The sequence below is a fragment of the Mytilus galloprovincialis genome, chromosome 14 (assembly GCF_965363235.1).
Source record: "Mytilus galloprovincialis chromosome 14, xbMytGall1.hap1.1, whole genome shotgun sequence".
NCBI classification, from domain to species: Eukaryota; Metazoa; Mollusca; class Bivalvia; order Mytilida; family Mytilidae; genus Mytilus; species Mytilus galloprovincialis.
In genome coordinates this window covers 4,148,402-4,163,369 of record NC_134851.1, presented here as the reverse complement: position 1 = coordinate 4,163,369, position 14,968 = coordinate 4,148,402, and the positions used below count along the sequence as shown (strand labels likewise).

Below are 14,968 nucleotides of genomic sequence, written 5' to 3'. Positions count from 1 at the left end.
CATTTTCTGTATGACTTAATTTGTTCTTAAATATCAGACCTTTTCGTCGTAGACAAATCATGGCAGTCAACAGTGTAATAGCTATAACAACCATTAAAACGATCAATACAGCTTTCCAGACAGCTTTAACTAGAACAACTGCTATATCGACTAATAATACCATTAAAATCGCCTTCACATCATACTTGTTGTTTGATAACAGTGCTACATAAAAAGATATAATATAAAAAAAACGAAGATGTGGTATGATTGCCAATGAGACAACTGTCCACAATAGACTAAAATGATACAGACATTAACTACTATAGGTCACCGTACGGCATTGAGCAGAACCCGTACCGCATAGTCAGCTATAAACGGCCCCGATAAGACAATGTAAAACAATTCAAACGAGAAAACTAACGGCCTTATTTATATTTATAAATGGGTTCGTTATTAGCATTGACAGAATGAAAAGGCATGACTATTACATCTTGAAAATCAATTTTTGCCACTACATTTCTCTCTCTCTGTGTCTCTCACTCGATCGCTCGCTCTCTCTCTCTCTCTCTCTCTCTCTCTCTCTCTCTCTCTCTCTCTCTCTCTCTCTCTCTCTCCATGTCACATTTTGAAATGTGTATCTTCAATTAATTTACATCATTCGTTTTTATAAATTTGGATTACTTTCTTTTCCCAGTGGAACGGTGTTTGACACTATCATTATGCAAATCTTACGATAGAAATTTGTACATTGATAAAGAAAGGATAGTTGGAAATAGTAAGTGTGTCATTGAGTACTCTAGTACACGAAAACATGCCATGCTTATTATACTAAAAAACAACTCAATATATACTCACCTAAAATTATCACATTCGTCGTATTACTTTCTCCAATTTCATTTTTTGACAGTACCCGAACGTAATATCGAATATTTGGATTAATGTCATATAAGATTTCAGACATCCGTATCTCAAAGTTACCAGTTACAGGTCCTGAACGACTCCATACCTGCTCGTCTTCGGCTTTATATTCTACGAAAAATGTCTGCGAGAAACCCCCGTTATATTCTGGACACCACAATACTGCTAGATGTTTTTCAAATGGAATAACTGAAATATTTGTCGGAGTCTCTGGACGATCTGTTATGTAGAGGAATAAAGTATCTTTAGACTTTTGACAAAATGCTATTAAATATTATCAGCTTATCAACGGTATCAAAAAATTCTGTCTAACCAGTATTTTACAAAGCCATTTTTATTAAACTGGTTCGACTAAATTAAAAACCTTCTTATTATTACTTATTAATGATGCATTCCGTTCAGAGTGATACTTAACATTCTTCGAAATACCGAAAATTTATGAAACCACACCAATATAAGAGTTGTAGATACATTTTAAATAATATTGATTTATTCGGTTGATGCAGGCATGAAACACATGTGTATTGTAACTAGAAGAGGTGTACTTTTCATATATCATCAAATTTGTAGTTTTAGTGGTCACATGATGAAAATTAATTATCTTTCACAGGTGAATCTAATCGAAGGCATGCATTTATAAAGAAATGGATGCTTTTTTTTGTAAATTTATTAGGGTATAAAAGCGTTGACCGAAGTTCATTTTGTATGAAGCGCTTCATTTTAAAAAATGTGCACACGATCAACGTTTTTTTACAACCCATAACAATTACTTTGAGAAGCATGCATTACTCATGATTACATGTTTTTGCTAGGTTCGTGAAAAAAACGATTTCTATCAAATTTTACTTTAATGTACATCTGAACCTCATCGTGGAAACTCGTGTCATCATGAATGTGAAAATTCATTTTAAAAAGAAGGTTAATCTCGTGTTCTGAACAAACAAACATCATGTGTATATGTAATGTAATTATTTGTTTATCAACTTACTTTCAGATGTTATCTCTACCGTTAGTTTACTACATCCTATTTCGTTGCAAGCTTTAATTGTATAATCTGTGAAATCTTCTGCTTTATTAAGTGTTAGTTGGAATGTTATCTTTACACCAAATACTGTTACGTTGACATCATGGAAAATGTCCTGTGTCTGAATCGTTTCCTGGTTAGTTTCTGTATACAGAGTCTTGTTTAGTTTCGAAATTGCTGTTTGTATTGTTCCATACTTGTTGTATAAAAGTACTGTTAAATTCAACTTCTGACCATAACATCCAATTTGAATTGGCTTATTTGCATTCACAAATATCGGCGGAACTAAATTGAAATTAATTTAATAGAATGTTGGAGTTAATGTTTTTTATTCTGATTTGTTCAGCTGGAATATCAAACGAGTTAGCTAAGGCGAGCTGATATTTGAACTACTAAAAAATCACAAGCAAAAATAAACTAAACTTGTTTTTGTTTTAATTTGCAACACGTAATTAACACTCAATTTGTTTTAAAACATGACCGACAAAAAAAGCGATGCAGTCAGTCAAAATATTTTGCGTACTAACACGTTGTGGTGTTGCGGTGTTATTCTGTTGTACGGAAGAAATTACAGTCATTTGATTGATACATTTTCTTAGAGGGACAGAACTATCTGACGTTTCTACGTTTTAACTTTAAAAAAACGGGTAAGTATCATTGTACATTGAGAAATAATTACAAGGGTACAATAAGCGAATAATACGATTCGATTGTTATCACAATAATAGGAACTTGAATTCTGATATCCAATAAACATAAATACATGTATATGGTCGGGTTGTTCTCTCTTTGACACATTCCCCATTTCCAATCACAATTTTATGTTTATGGAAAATGTTTTAAATTGCAAAAGTTAATATGGAATTTTTGTCCTTTTAAAAAAAAAATTGCAATAATGATTAAACGCAAAAGTTTCTTAATTTGCAATACTTTAAAGCAAGTATTGGGTCCTGTCTAGTACGTGTAAAAAAAATATCGGTGTAGGTTTAAAAGTTGAAACGTTTTAAGTGCCAATAATTTTACACAATACAAATATTGTTATATTTTGTTGCTGAATATTTGATATTTGTTGACCAATACGAAAGACCTCTGCTGATACTTTACCTTTATTGTGTACGAGTGCTGTTCCTTTCTGGTATAAGTTTCCATTTGTACCATATATACCGTTCGATACTTCGCATTTGTATATCCCATCAGTTTCATGTAGCCCCTTGTTATTGTTGGATCTCAGTAAGGTTAATGTACTGTCAGATGTCCCTTTTAGATTTCGAATATGTTCTTTGAATTCGGACCAGTGTTCCCAATCGCCAAACGTATAATTTTTAGGGTTCCCGCTCGGATTGCAGATCAGTACTAACTTGCACTTTGATGGTATTCGTGTTATCTCAACAGTTGGTGAATCTGTCAAAAACGAAGATTATTATATGTGTGCAGTATTTGTTCAAAAGCCAATACCAAACAGGGTAATAGATTGAATGAAAAAAGTATGAGTTTGAGCTCATATAAAAAAAGGAACATTACTTTTGATAATAATTCAAAATACTTTGCTAATCCCTAGACCTAACGCTAAAAATGTCTTCAAAACCATAACACTTGTAACAAACTATAACCACATATTGTTTATTGTGTTTATATATGAACTACAACGGTTTTCAAACGGTCAAATCTGTAAAAAAATAAAGATCAAGGGATTTGTCAAATCATTCATTGTTCTTTAAAAAAAATGAGTTTAAGAAAAAACAATTAAGTACCTATTTTACGAATTAAACAAAATGGTATTCAGTTATAAATTATATGTGGCGTTTTGTGACGTTGTGTCTTATTTTATTAACGTGACAAAGATTTCCTTATTTGTCGATGCAATTTTTTTTTATCATTTTGGTAGGTCATACTACCAAGGTTCCGTTTTGAAGACCGTACTTTGACCTATAATGGTTTAGTTTTCAAATTGTGACTTGGATGGCGAATTGTCTCATTTGCACCCTATCTTTTTATTTGAATAATATGATATTTTGTTAAATTGTATAATTAACTTGTATACGAAAGACAATCTTAAGAACCAAAATCATTTTGTGTTTGGTTAAATACATTTTATGTTGAACATATTTTGAATATCGTTATGTGTAACATACTTTGGATAAATATGACACTTTCCGTTAATGATGTTTGAATACTTTGTGTTTCAAACGGTGGACCCCCAATACCTAAGTGATTAACTTACACAGTATATCTAACTGTACTTCATGTAACATTGGATAAGCTAGTGATGTACTGTTGGCCGAACATACAATTGATTGCATGTTATCTTGTTTTGTTGGAATGAAAGAATATGTTATACGATCTCTTCTCTCTTTCAGAATAGAAACTTTATTTTTACTCAAAACGAGTGTCGCTGCTGGTTTTCCACTTTCGACAGTACATACGATTGTCAAACGTTTTCCTTCGACTCCGCGAACGACCTTCTTTCCGTTTTTCGAGATTAATCCATGTATTGTTAAGTTGGAAGGTAAACCTATACAATATAGAATTCATTTCATTTTTTAACTGTAACGATTAACATCAAATGGGTAGTTTTGAACTCTGGGTTGTGACATGAATATCAATAATGTGGTTATTTTAAAAAAAATCCTGTTTACAAAACTTTGAATTTGTCGAAAAACTAAGGATTTTCTTATCCCAGGCATAGATTACCTTAGCCGTATTTGGCACAACTTTTCGGAATTTTGGATCCTCAATGCTCTTCAACTTTGTCCTTGTTTGGCTTTATAAACATTTTGATTTGAGCGTCACTGGTGATTCTTGTGTAGACGAAACCCGCGTCTGGCGTACTAAATTATAATCCTAGAACCTTTGATAACTATTTACACCACTAGGTCGATGCCACTGCTAGTGGATGTTTCTTCCCCGACGGTATCGCCAGCCCAGTAGTCAACACTTCGGTGTTGACATGAATATCAATAATGTGGTCATTTTATAAATTTCCTGTTTACAAAACTTAGAATTTTTCGAAAAACTAAGGACTTTCTTATTCCAGGCATAGATTACCTCAGCCGTATTTGGCACAACTTTTTGGAATTTTGGATCCTCAATGCTCTTCAACATTGTACTTGTTTGGCTTTATACACATTTTGATTTGAGCGTCACTGATGATTTTTGTGTAGACGAAACGCGCGTCTGGCGTACTAAATTATAATCCTGGTACCTTTGATAACTATTTACACCACTCGGTCGATGCTACTGCTGGTGGACGTTTCGTTCCCGAGGGTATCACCAGCCCAGTAGTGAATATCAATAAAGTGGTCATTTTTATAAATTTTCTCGTTTACAAAACTTTGAATTTTTCGAAAAACTAAGGATTTTCTTATCCCAGGCAAAGATTACTTTAGCCGTATTTGGCACAACTTTTTGGAATTTTGGATTATCAATGCTCTTCAACTTTGTTCTTGTTTGACTTTATAAATAATTTGATTTGAGCGTCACTGATGATTCTTGTGTAGACGAAACGGGCGTTTGGCGTACTAAATTATAATCGTGGTACCTTTGATAACTATTGAAGTTATTTACCATGCATATGTTCATTTCAATAAATTAATTGTTTATAAAGCTTTTAAATTTTCGAAACACTAAGGATGTTATACTCAAGGAATAAATAATTTAACCTATGTGTGCCATCCCTTTCTGAGTATCAGGTTCTTAATGTTCTTCAACTTGTTCTTCATTTAGTTCTTCTTCTCCTTTTGGATTCGAGCGTCACTGATGAGTATTTTGTAGAAAAGAAATCGATCAATGCTTGATACAATCGTATGTTTGTGTTTAATAAATAATTATTTTGCTTTTGTACTATAGCATAGCCGGCAGTTTTTATTAGAGGAGAAATCTGAAGTAATCGGATTGAATAAACATCCTTCAATAGGACATGTGGCGATCGATGTCAATAAAAATGTAAATCGAGTACACCTTAACACGAGCAGAGTTCAAATCGATGGGATGAGACTAAGTTGCTCAGAATATTCATGTTTCCATATTTTTTTCAACTTCCCAACTGTTTTGGATGAAGTAGCCCTGTTGAGTTTTATGTAGGCGAAAACACGTACAATGAAACACAATATGAGTCATTAATCTAGGATTATCTTTGTATATCTTTATCTTAGATTTTATAATTTGTTAATTTATATAATATATATATATATATATATATAATTTGTAGTTAAAACAATTTAAACTATTTTTTTAACTTTATTAAGTGGATATCTCAAAGTCGACGTGTGCATATAAGAAAACACGCACATACAAAATATGTATGAACGAATACTTACTTTTTAATTGCACATTGTAAAGCTTATATAATCCAAATATACTAATACTCCAGTATTTACACGTGTAGTTTCCTTCATCAGCAGCTGAGAAACTTCTTATCTTGAGGTTACATTTACCAGAGTTGTTTCCGCCAATGATATCAATATTCGTGTTTTTCAGTTTTGGTTTCAGCAAGTGTCCTTCAGTGTATACTGTGAATGTTTTATCCATGTTATCTGTAGCATTGCTTTCCATTGCAGATGGTTCTGCTGTTCTCGATATACGCCAGGTACATTTCGATGGATATAAATGATAACAATTAAGCTCAACGGTTTCATTCGTGCCAACAAAAACATTTTCATAGTCCACATGTTGCTCTAAAATATGAGTATTTTGTATGTTGCAACATATACAATTCAAAATTATATTAAAACTAAAGTTTAGTGTCGTTCTAGTTTAAGACGGATTTTCTTGAATGCTTTCATTCGGTAGATTCCTTATTCTTTTATTTATTAATGATCATTTCGAACATGAGAACAGCATTTATTTTTAGTGTTTCTTATTGTCTATGTATAATTAATTGGAGTTAAGAAAACAGTAATTAACCGATGTTAAAATCTCATCAATCGATTTAGACAATGAAGGCAAACACCGATACATGGACCGTTGACACATTAAGCGCCTCCTGTTGAGAATGCAAACACTGCTATAAAAATTGACACTAAGTCGCAATAACAAAGATGGTTGGCGTACTTTGTGTCGTATGATGTCATAGCTCTACTATCAAGTGAATTTGTATATATTTCTTATTTTGAAATCTCCAGTAGCGAATGTATTTACTTTTTTAAAGAAAGGCAACAGTAGTATACCGCTGTTCGCAATTCATAATCAATTGAGAAAAAACAAACAAATCCGGGTAACAAACTTAGACTGAGTGAAACACATCAAATATAAGAAGAAAACAACGACAGAGCAGAATCACAACACTTAAATGCAACATACACAGAAACAAACTAAAAGTCTGGAGCTGGCATGTCAGATAACTTATAGTAGTCTGTTGTTATTCATGTACTATTGTCATTTTCTTTATTTTCTTTTGTTACATCTTCTGACATCAGACTCGGACTTCTCTAGACTTGAATTTTAATGTGCGTATTGTAATGCGTTTACTTTTCTATATTGGCTATAGGTAAAGGGGAGGGTTGAGGTCTCATAAACATGTTTAACATCGTCGCATTTTTGAGCCTGTCCCAAGTCAGGAGCCCTCGGCCGTTGTTATTCTTGTATTATTTTTGTTTTATTTATTTAGGGGACAACTGAAGGACGCCTCCGGGTACGGAAATTTCTCGCTGCATTGAAGACCAGCCGGTGACCTTCTGCTGTTGTCTGTTCTATGGTCGGGTTGTTGTCTCTTTGATACATTTCCCATTTTCATTCTCAATTTTATAAAATAACAATGGCCATTTTTCTGCTCAGGTACAGGACATTTTAAAAAAAGAAATATTGGGTTGAATCTGGTATTGTGGCTTGACAAACCTCGCATTTTTATGGCAATGGTAAATAAAAAACTAAAATGACACCATATCATGGCAGAAACTATATACAGTACAAATAAATGCAAGAACAGCAAGAAAGAGAATTACGCAAATAAACAATAAACTGCTAAGTTACTGTATGTAGCTAACTTCTTTGGTTCAACAGCGCTAAGAAATCATGTTGTAATCGTCTTTCGATATAACTTAGGAAGCAAAATTAAAGATATTTACAACATACTTAAAACCAGTATAACTTACCCGAAGAACGGAGTACACATACTACTAGAAGCTTCAATAAACTGATAAAAAGTGTCATATCTGTAATGAAAATGAACATACATGTAGCACAAACAAGAAAGACGATAAGTTAGTACACCTTTTAAAAAATAGATAAAATAGGTGAATTAGATTTTAAACTATACCACTTACCCTCACTGCAAATGACGGGTTTCGGTCTACAGTAGTTTCATGTAACAATAATATAATATGGAAACTAAATGAATTGCTAATTAGAAGATAATAACTAAATAATCTTCGAGGAATACAAAACACAATAGTGTTTACTTTTCCATTGATTTCCATGTAAGGATGTATAAAGGAAATTCATAAAACAATTTTCCAATCATCCAATAAAATAATATTTCCGTCATTCAATTGTAAAAAATATATGTAAAAACACAATTTAAATCGGAAATCATTAATTGATGCCTAAGTGTTTTGTGCCAGGACAAAATGGAAAACTTGTTTGAATATTTATTATACAATATGGCGTTTTACTACAAATATAATACATGTATATATTTTGAAATATGTCTCGTCATATAATATATATTTATAAAACTAAGAATTATTTCAAATATGCAATATGTTTATATAAGAACATCTCTCACTTTATTAAACATGATATTTACAATATAAATGATATGTAGTCAAGAGAAAAAAAGAGAACGAAGCAAACACATTCAGTTTTATTTTTGGTTTGTACAATCGTAGTACAAAATCAATCTAGTTCTTTCACTTGGAACATATTTGCAACTGATTAGTAAGAGTGTTTTTTGTCAACAACAAAAAAGTTGATTTATTGCACTATTGCACATGTTAAAACTAGTATTAAATATTGTGTTTTATTGAATCAATTTTTTCGACTTTTTCATCATACTGGAATGATACTGAAATTTCGCTGTTTTTCTTGTAGCAAGAACACTGGTTCGGTGACATTATTTCTTTTATTATTTTCAAGGGCATATTTTAAAACCTATCTCCTCATTTTTTTTTATTCGAAATCGTATTTCACAGATTTTTTGAATAATCTTTGCAAATTTTGGCAATTTGCCACGACTTGTAGCTTGAGTAGTCGTCAGGTAATCCATACTTTTTATTATATTTTTTGAAAAATGCATAGTAAAATCTACTTTTTGATAAAGTATAATCAATTTATATCTGAGGAACTATATGCTGATGATCTACCTAAATATACTTTTCTTTATTTCAAAATGGACTGTTTTTATTGGAAGTGATAAAAATTTAGGATAGCTAACAACAATTTTGTTGTTAACACACGTTGAAATATCCTTTTTTTATTTCATAAAAATTCATGGCATATTATTTGCAATCATTCATTGCAAATGCATCTGGATACGTTTTTAAAGAATTTGCACAATCTAAGGATAACGCTGCCTCATCTTTCGAGTGTGATGAACAACAAATGTTAATCATTTTTTTTTATTTAAAATTTTTTTTTTTATTTTTTTGGTATTATTTTGGGCATTTTTTTTTTAATATAGGACAAACATTAAAAAAAAATATTAAATTATCGACGGAATGTTTACCAACTGTTCTTCCTGTTATAAACACATATGCCTTGTTTTTTTTATGTTCGATCTTTTTTTTAATTTCAAGGCACTTCCTGTTATGAACACATATGCCTTGTTTTGTTTTTTATGTATCAAAATTTTTTTCAATATCAAGGCACTGACGATGAGAAGTTTGGCTAAAAAAAATCTTTTACTGACTGTACGAAAATCGGAAAACGACAAAATAACCTACAGAGTTTTCTGAAAACTTGATGTTGATAGTTATCATAGGTACTATAATGTTTAACATGTATAACAGGGAGACAATTGGCATGATATTGTTTTGCCATCTCTCTTTCTCTACAGACAACGTATAGTAACTCTAAAATTCGGTAAAAAAAATTAAATTGTCATCTTGAATGTTAAGCACCATTTGAATACTCTTAATTATCCATGTTGATAATACCCTTTATAGATTGATGTTTGGTGTACGCCAAGGGCTATGTTGAAAACGTACTTTGACCTAAAACGATTTACTTTTACAAACTGTGACTTGGAAGGAGAATTGTCGCATTTGCGCTCATACCACATCTTCTAATATCTTTCAAAAGATCTTACACATCAACCATTTCATATTTTCATTTTTTATCGTGTTTTGATAGACCACAATGTTGTAAATCGTTCACGACAATTTCTTGTCGTCTGAACATAGTTTGTACAAAAACGTTTATTTTTACATTTTATACTGACAAATAACTAATGTCCAGTGGGTATCTGACCGTTTCACCATACACAATATCGTTGTGTGTTGATTATGTTAAATGTGCAGTATACCTTAAATAGTTTTTACTTGTTAATAGTTATCAAAGGCACCAGGATTATAATTTAGTACGCAAGACGCGCGTTTCGTCTACACAAGACTCATCAGTGACGCTCATATCAAAATATTATAAAGCCAAACAAGTACAAAGTTGAAGAGCATTGAGAATCCAAAATTCCAAAAAGTTGTGCCAAATACGGCTAAGGTAATCTATGCCTGGGATAAGAAAATCCTTAGTTTTTCGAAAAATTAAAATTTTTGTAAACAGGAAATTTATAAAAATGACCACATTATTGATATTCATGTCAACACCGAAGTGTTGACTACTGGGCTGGTGATACCCTCGGGGACGAAACGCCCACCAGCAGTGGCATCGACCCAGTGGTGTAAATAATTATCAAAGGTACCAGGATTATAATTTAGTACCCAAGACGCGCGTTTCGTCTACATAAGACTCATCAGTGACGCTCATATCACAATATTATAAAGCCTTAACATTGATGATAACATTGTTTACATTTCCAACAATCTCAAATCACTACAGTTTGATGGGTTATTATATGTTCTCAAATAGATCGAGTTGACATTTACTGACATATTAAATAGAAAACCCAGTACATGGCTTTCGCTGCCTTTTCTGATAATTCGTTTTTACCTTAGTAAAAGTTGCATTCCTGATATGATTTAATCTAGATAGGTAAACTTCTATCCTATTTCTAGGTTGTTTCCTTCATACGAGAAATGTCCGCTGTTGAAGCGTCTGCATGCACCCTTTAACAAAATAGCCCCTCTTGTGTTTACCACGTTCAGTTTTATTACATGGACTTATTCTTTGAATCAATTGGATTTTAGTTCTTTCTGTTGGATTTTAGTTCTTTCTGTACATCAAAGTGGGTTTTGTTTTCTTCATAAAATATAAGGAATTTTTGAAAGACGATAGTAACATATAGTTCTCATGGTTTAAAACATTATCTAAAGCTATATATGTCTTCTTTTATAAGAACAATATTCACATTTGCAACTAGTCATTTAAATTTCCCTAACATGCTTTTGTTATGAAAAATCTCTCTTCATTTGTATAAGGATAAATTTCTAATAGAGCAGTACGGTGGAGAATCTTATTGACAATATATTTGTTGAATTTGGAAGTATATCTTTCGGCATTCCTATGAGTACGAATTGTGCGCCTCTTCTTGCCGACCTCTTATTTTTACATGAGCGGAGTTCCTTCCGACACATGACAAACCAAAAATATCAAAGAGGCCAGATCGTTTAACTTTCCATTCCTATATATTGATGATGTTCTTTCCATCAACAAACTAAAATTTTCTGATTTTAATTCATTGATATATACTTTAGAAATAAATATATAAGAATCAACAAACGCGGCTTCCTCTGCTTTATTTTAAAACTTGTACCTCTAAATTGACATAGAAGGTTATCGCAGTGCCATAATCTGTGTTTTGAATGTGTCAATCCTCTCACCCGAGTAGCAATACAACAACATCACCTGGAATAAACAATTCGCAACACATTCGGTATTTAAGAGCATGCAGCTTCATGTTCAGAGTTTGAAAACAATTTTTTGTACGTCTTCGGAATGAAATTTCATTAATCAGGGGTATATCAGAGATCGTGTCGTCATTTTTCATTAAAAAGTTCGTCGGAAGACACAAAGATAGTGTTGATACATATTGCGGATCAACTTCACAATTAACACATGATGTTCTTAAAGTATAGATTCTACGTACCGACGTTGTATATTATCTAAATAACTTTTTATAATCTTCATTTTTGTTTGTTTCTGTAATTGCGTTGTAGTGTATTATTTTTTATTTGTATTTTTGTCCATTTTTTTGGCATGTAAATGATGTATGCGTTGTCTTTATAATGCAAATTCGTTGTCACAATAACAGGAATGCACAGTGATATACTTGTTTCATATTATAACCGATACAGTGATAAAAAGGGGTGAACTTTTTACAAAAAAAAAGGCCATATTCCATTCAATCATTCTTTCTTTTAATTTTTGTATTTGAATTTTCATATGTATATTGGCATGATTGATATATTATTAATTGATTGTTTTGATGAATAACACTAATAGGGTAAGTTTTTATATGAATATTTATAAATACATTAAGTACTCTTTGGAAAAAGATACTTCATTCACATATGTTTCCAAAAAATCTATGTCACTATTAGTTTTAAAGAACTTGCGACAGGTTATGGATATCTTTACCAAGATCATTTTCAGATAGCTTGGAGGCTAGGTTTGATATTTTTACGAATGAACAACAACTGTCATATTTCTGACTTGGTACAGGCATTTTCAAATGTAGAAGATCATGGATTGAACCTGGTTTTATAACGCAAATCCTTTCACTAGTAACAGAGTTGCATGAAATTCCATTTTATTTACAACTATGCATTAAAAAGACATACTAGGTAAAACAGTCAAATTTATGGCTACAGAAGTCATCACTGCGTCACAATCTCAAACGAATAACTTCTAAGTAGATTCATGAAAACTCTTCCTTGTATGTTCTTCTAACTTACAAAAGCTGACAAAGTGTCATGATGAACAAATTTAATAAAACTGAGATTGGAAATTAGGAATGTGTCAAAAAGACAATAACCCTATCATAAAAGAAGGTCACCAACAGGTCTTCAATGTGGCGAGAAATTCCAGCACCCGGAGGCGTCCTTTAGCTGGCCCCTTAACAAATATATACTAGTTCAGTGATAATGAACGCCATACTTAACTCCAAATTGTACACAAGAAACTAAAATTAAAAATAATACAAGACTAACAAAGGCCAGAGGCTCCTGACTTGGGACATGCGCCAAAATGTGGCGGGGTTAATATGGTTATCAAAGGTACCAGGATTATAAAAATGTTTATGAAATCTCAACCCTCCCCCATACCCCTAGCCAATTTAGAAAAGTAAACGCATAACAATACGCACATTAAAGTTCAGTTCAAGAGAAAACCGAGTCTGATGTCAGAAGATGTAACCAAAGAAAATAAACAAAATGACAGTAATACATAAATAACAACAGACTACTAGCAGTTAAATGACATGCCAGCTCTAGACTTCAATTAAACTGATTGAAAAATTATGATTTCATCATATGAATATCCGGCACAATCCCTCCTGTTTGGGGTTTAGTATCATACCATCATAACATATATGAGAAAAATATAACCCGTGTCATGTCAACAACTGGTTTTTGAATAAATGTGTTTTGTTCCGATGCAAAGACCCTATAAGTGAATCAATATTAACGCCAAAACATGCAATTTTTAATGACCTGAGAACAGTATCGTAACTATATCCCTTTTTTATAAGTCTATTTAAAGGTTTTGTTAGTTTCTGAGGTAAATACTGACATTTTTATGCTTTATAAAGAATATTTCCATAAAAAATGGATGTGAAATACCTGAACGTATAAGAAGTCTACGTGTTGAGCTATATTTACGAATGATGTCCTTATACCGATAGTCAAATTTAGTAAATGTTTTGACTAGTTTGTGATTTCTAAAACCCTGGTGTAACAATTTTTCAGTAATGCATACATTTGTCTAGTTAAAATCTAAAACATTGTTACATACACGGGCGAATCGTACTAGTAAGTTGAGATATATAAACACCGTAAGATGGTGACAAGGGAACGTCACCATCTAAAAATGGATAATTAACGATCGGAAATGAAAAATCATCTTTTATTATAAATTTTAGTTTTAAGCGTTAGTGATATAGATATCAAGATCGAGAAAAGGGCAGTGGTCATTGTTAGTATAAGCTTTATTTAAAGTAAGTTCAACAGGATACATTTTAGTATACATACTGAAGTCGTCATTATTGAGAGCCAAAACATCATCCAAATATCTAAAAGTATTATTAAATTTGTGTATCAGATGTTGTTTCGCTGGGTCTTTGCTGATTTTTGTCATCAATTGTAACTCATAGCAATACAATACAGGTCCGCAATAAATGGTGCACAGTTAGTCCCCATTGGAATTCCGATAACCTGACGATATACGGAATCTCCAAAGCGAACAAAAATGTTATCTTATAAAAATTCAAGGGCAGATATAGTATCAAAGCATATCAAATTGACATAGTTTTTTTGTTTATTGCTACTAAAAAAATGACTTAAAAGAGTTTGAAAATATATATTCACATTCTGACTTTTTAAATGCCCATTTAATAAGGTGAGTGAATTTTGTATTAATGAGAATGTGAGGCAATGTGGTATTACACATGGTATATAGGGTAGAAAAATCAAAATTGTGAACAGATTCAAAATCACCAATATATGCATGCAATTTATATCAATTACTTCCAACGAGTTCTTGACACCCCAAAAGTAGTTAATTCCACTATTTTCGAAGATCTTATTTGAACAATTTATTATCAGGTTTTTGATTGTACCAAGTGTACTGGTAAGAAGAATAGACAATTTAGTAGATGAACAATGGCTTGAAGATAAAATAAATCTATATGTTTTGTGTAGCTTCAGAAGCATTGATCATTACACATTTGATCAAACAACTTCGACTAAAAAAGAGACGAAAGATACAAGAGGGACAGTC

General features: G+C 31.9%; 1 long non-coding RNA gene across 1 annotated transcript; it reads right to left on the bottom strand.

Annotated features, from left to right (window-relative positions):
- Nucleotides 1-860: 860 nt before the first annotated feature.
- LOC143059506 (uncharacterized) lies at nucleotides 861-8,075 on the bottom strand. The gene is made up of 6 exons (XR_012973495.1): nucleotides 8,014-8,075; nucleotides 6,241-6,597; nucleotides 4,146-4,436; nucleotides 3,029-3,325; nucleotides 1,889-2,209; nucleotides 861-1,119 (listed from the first exon to the last, which is right to left on the bottom strand). It is a non-coding gene; the product is annotated as an uncharacterized LOC143059506 (long non-coding RNA).
- Between the last annotated feature and the right edge of the window lie 6,893 nt (nucleotides 8,076-14,968).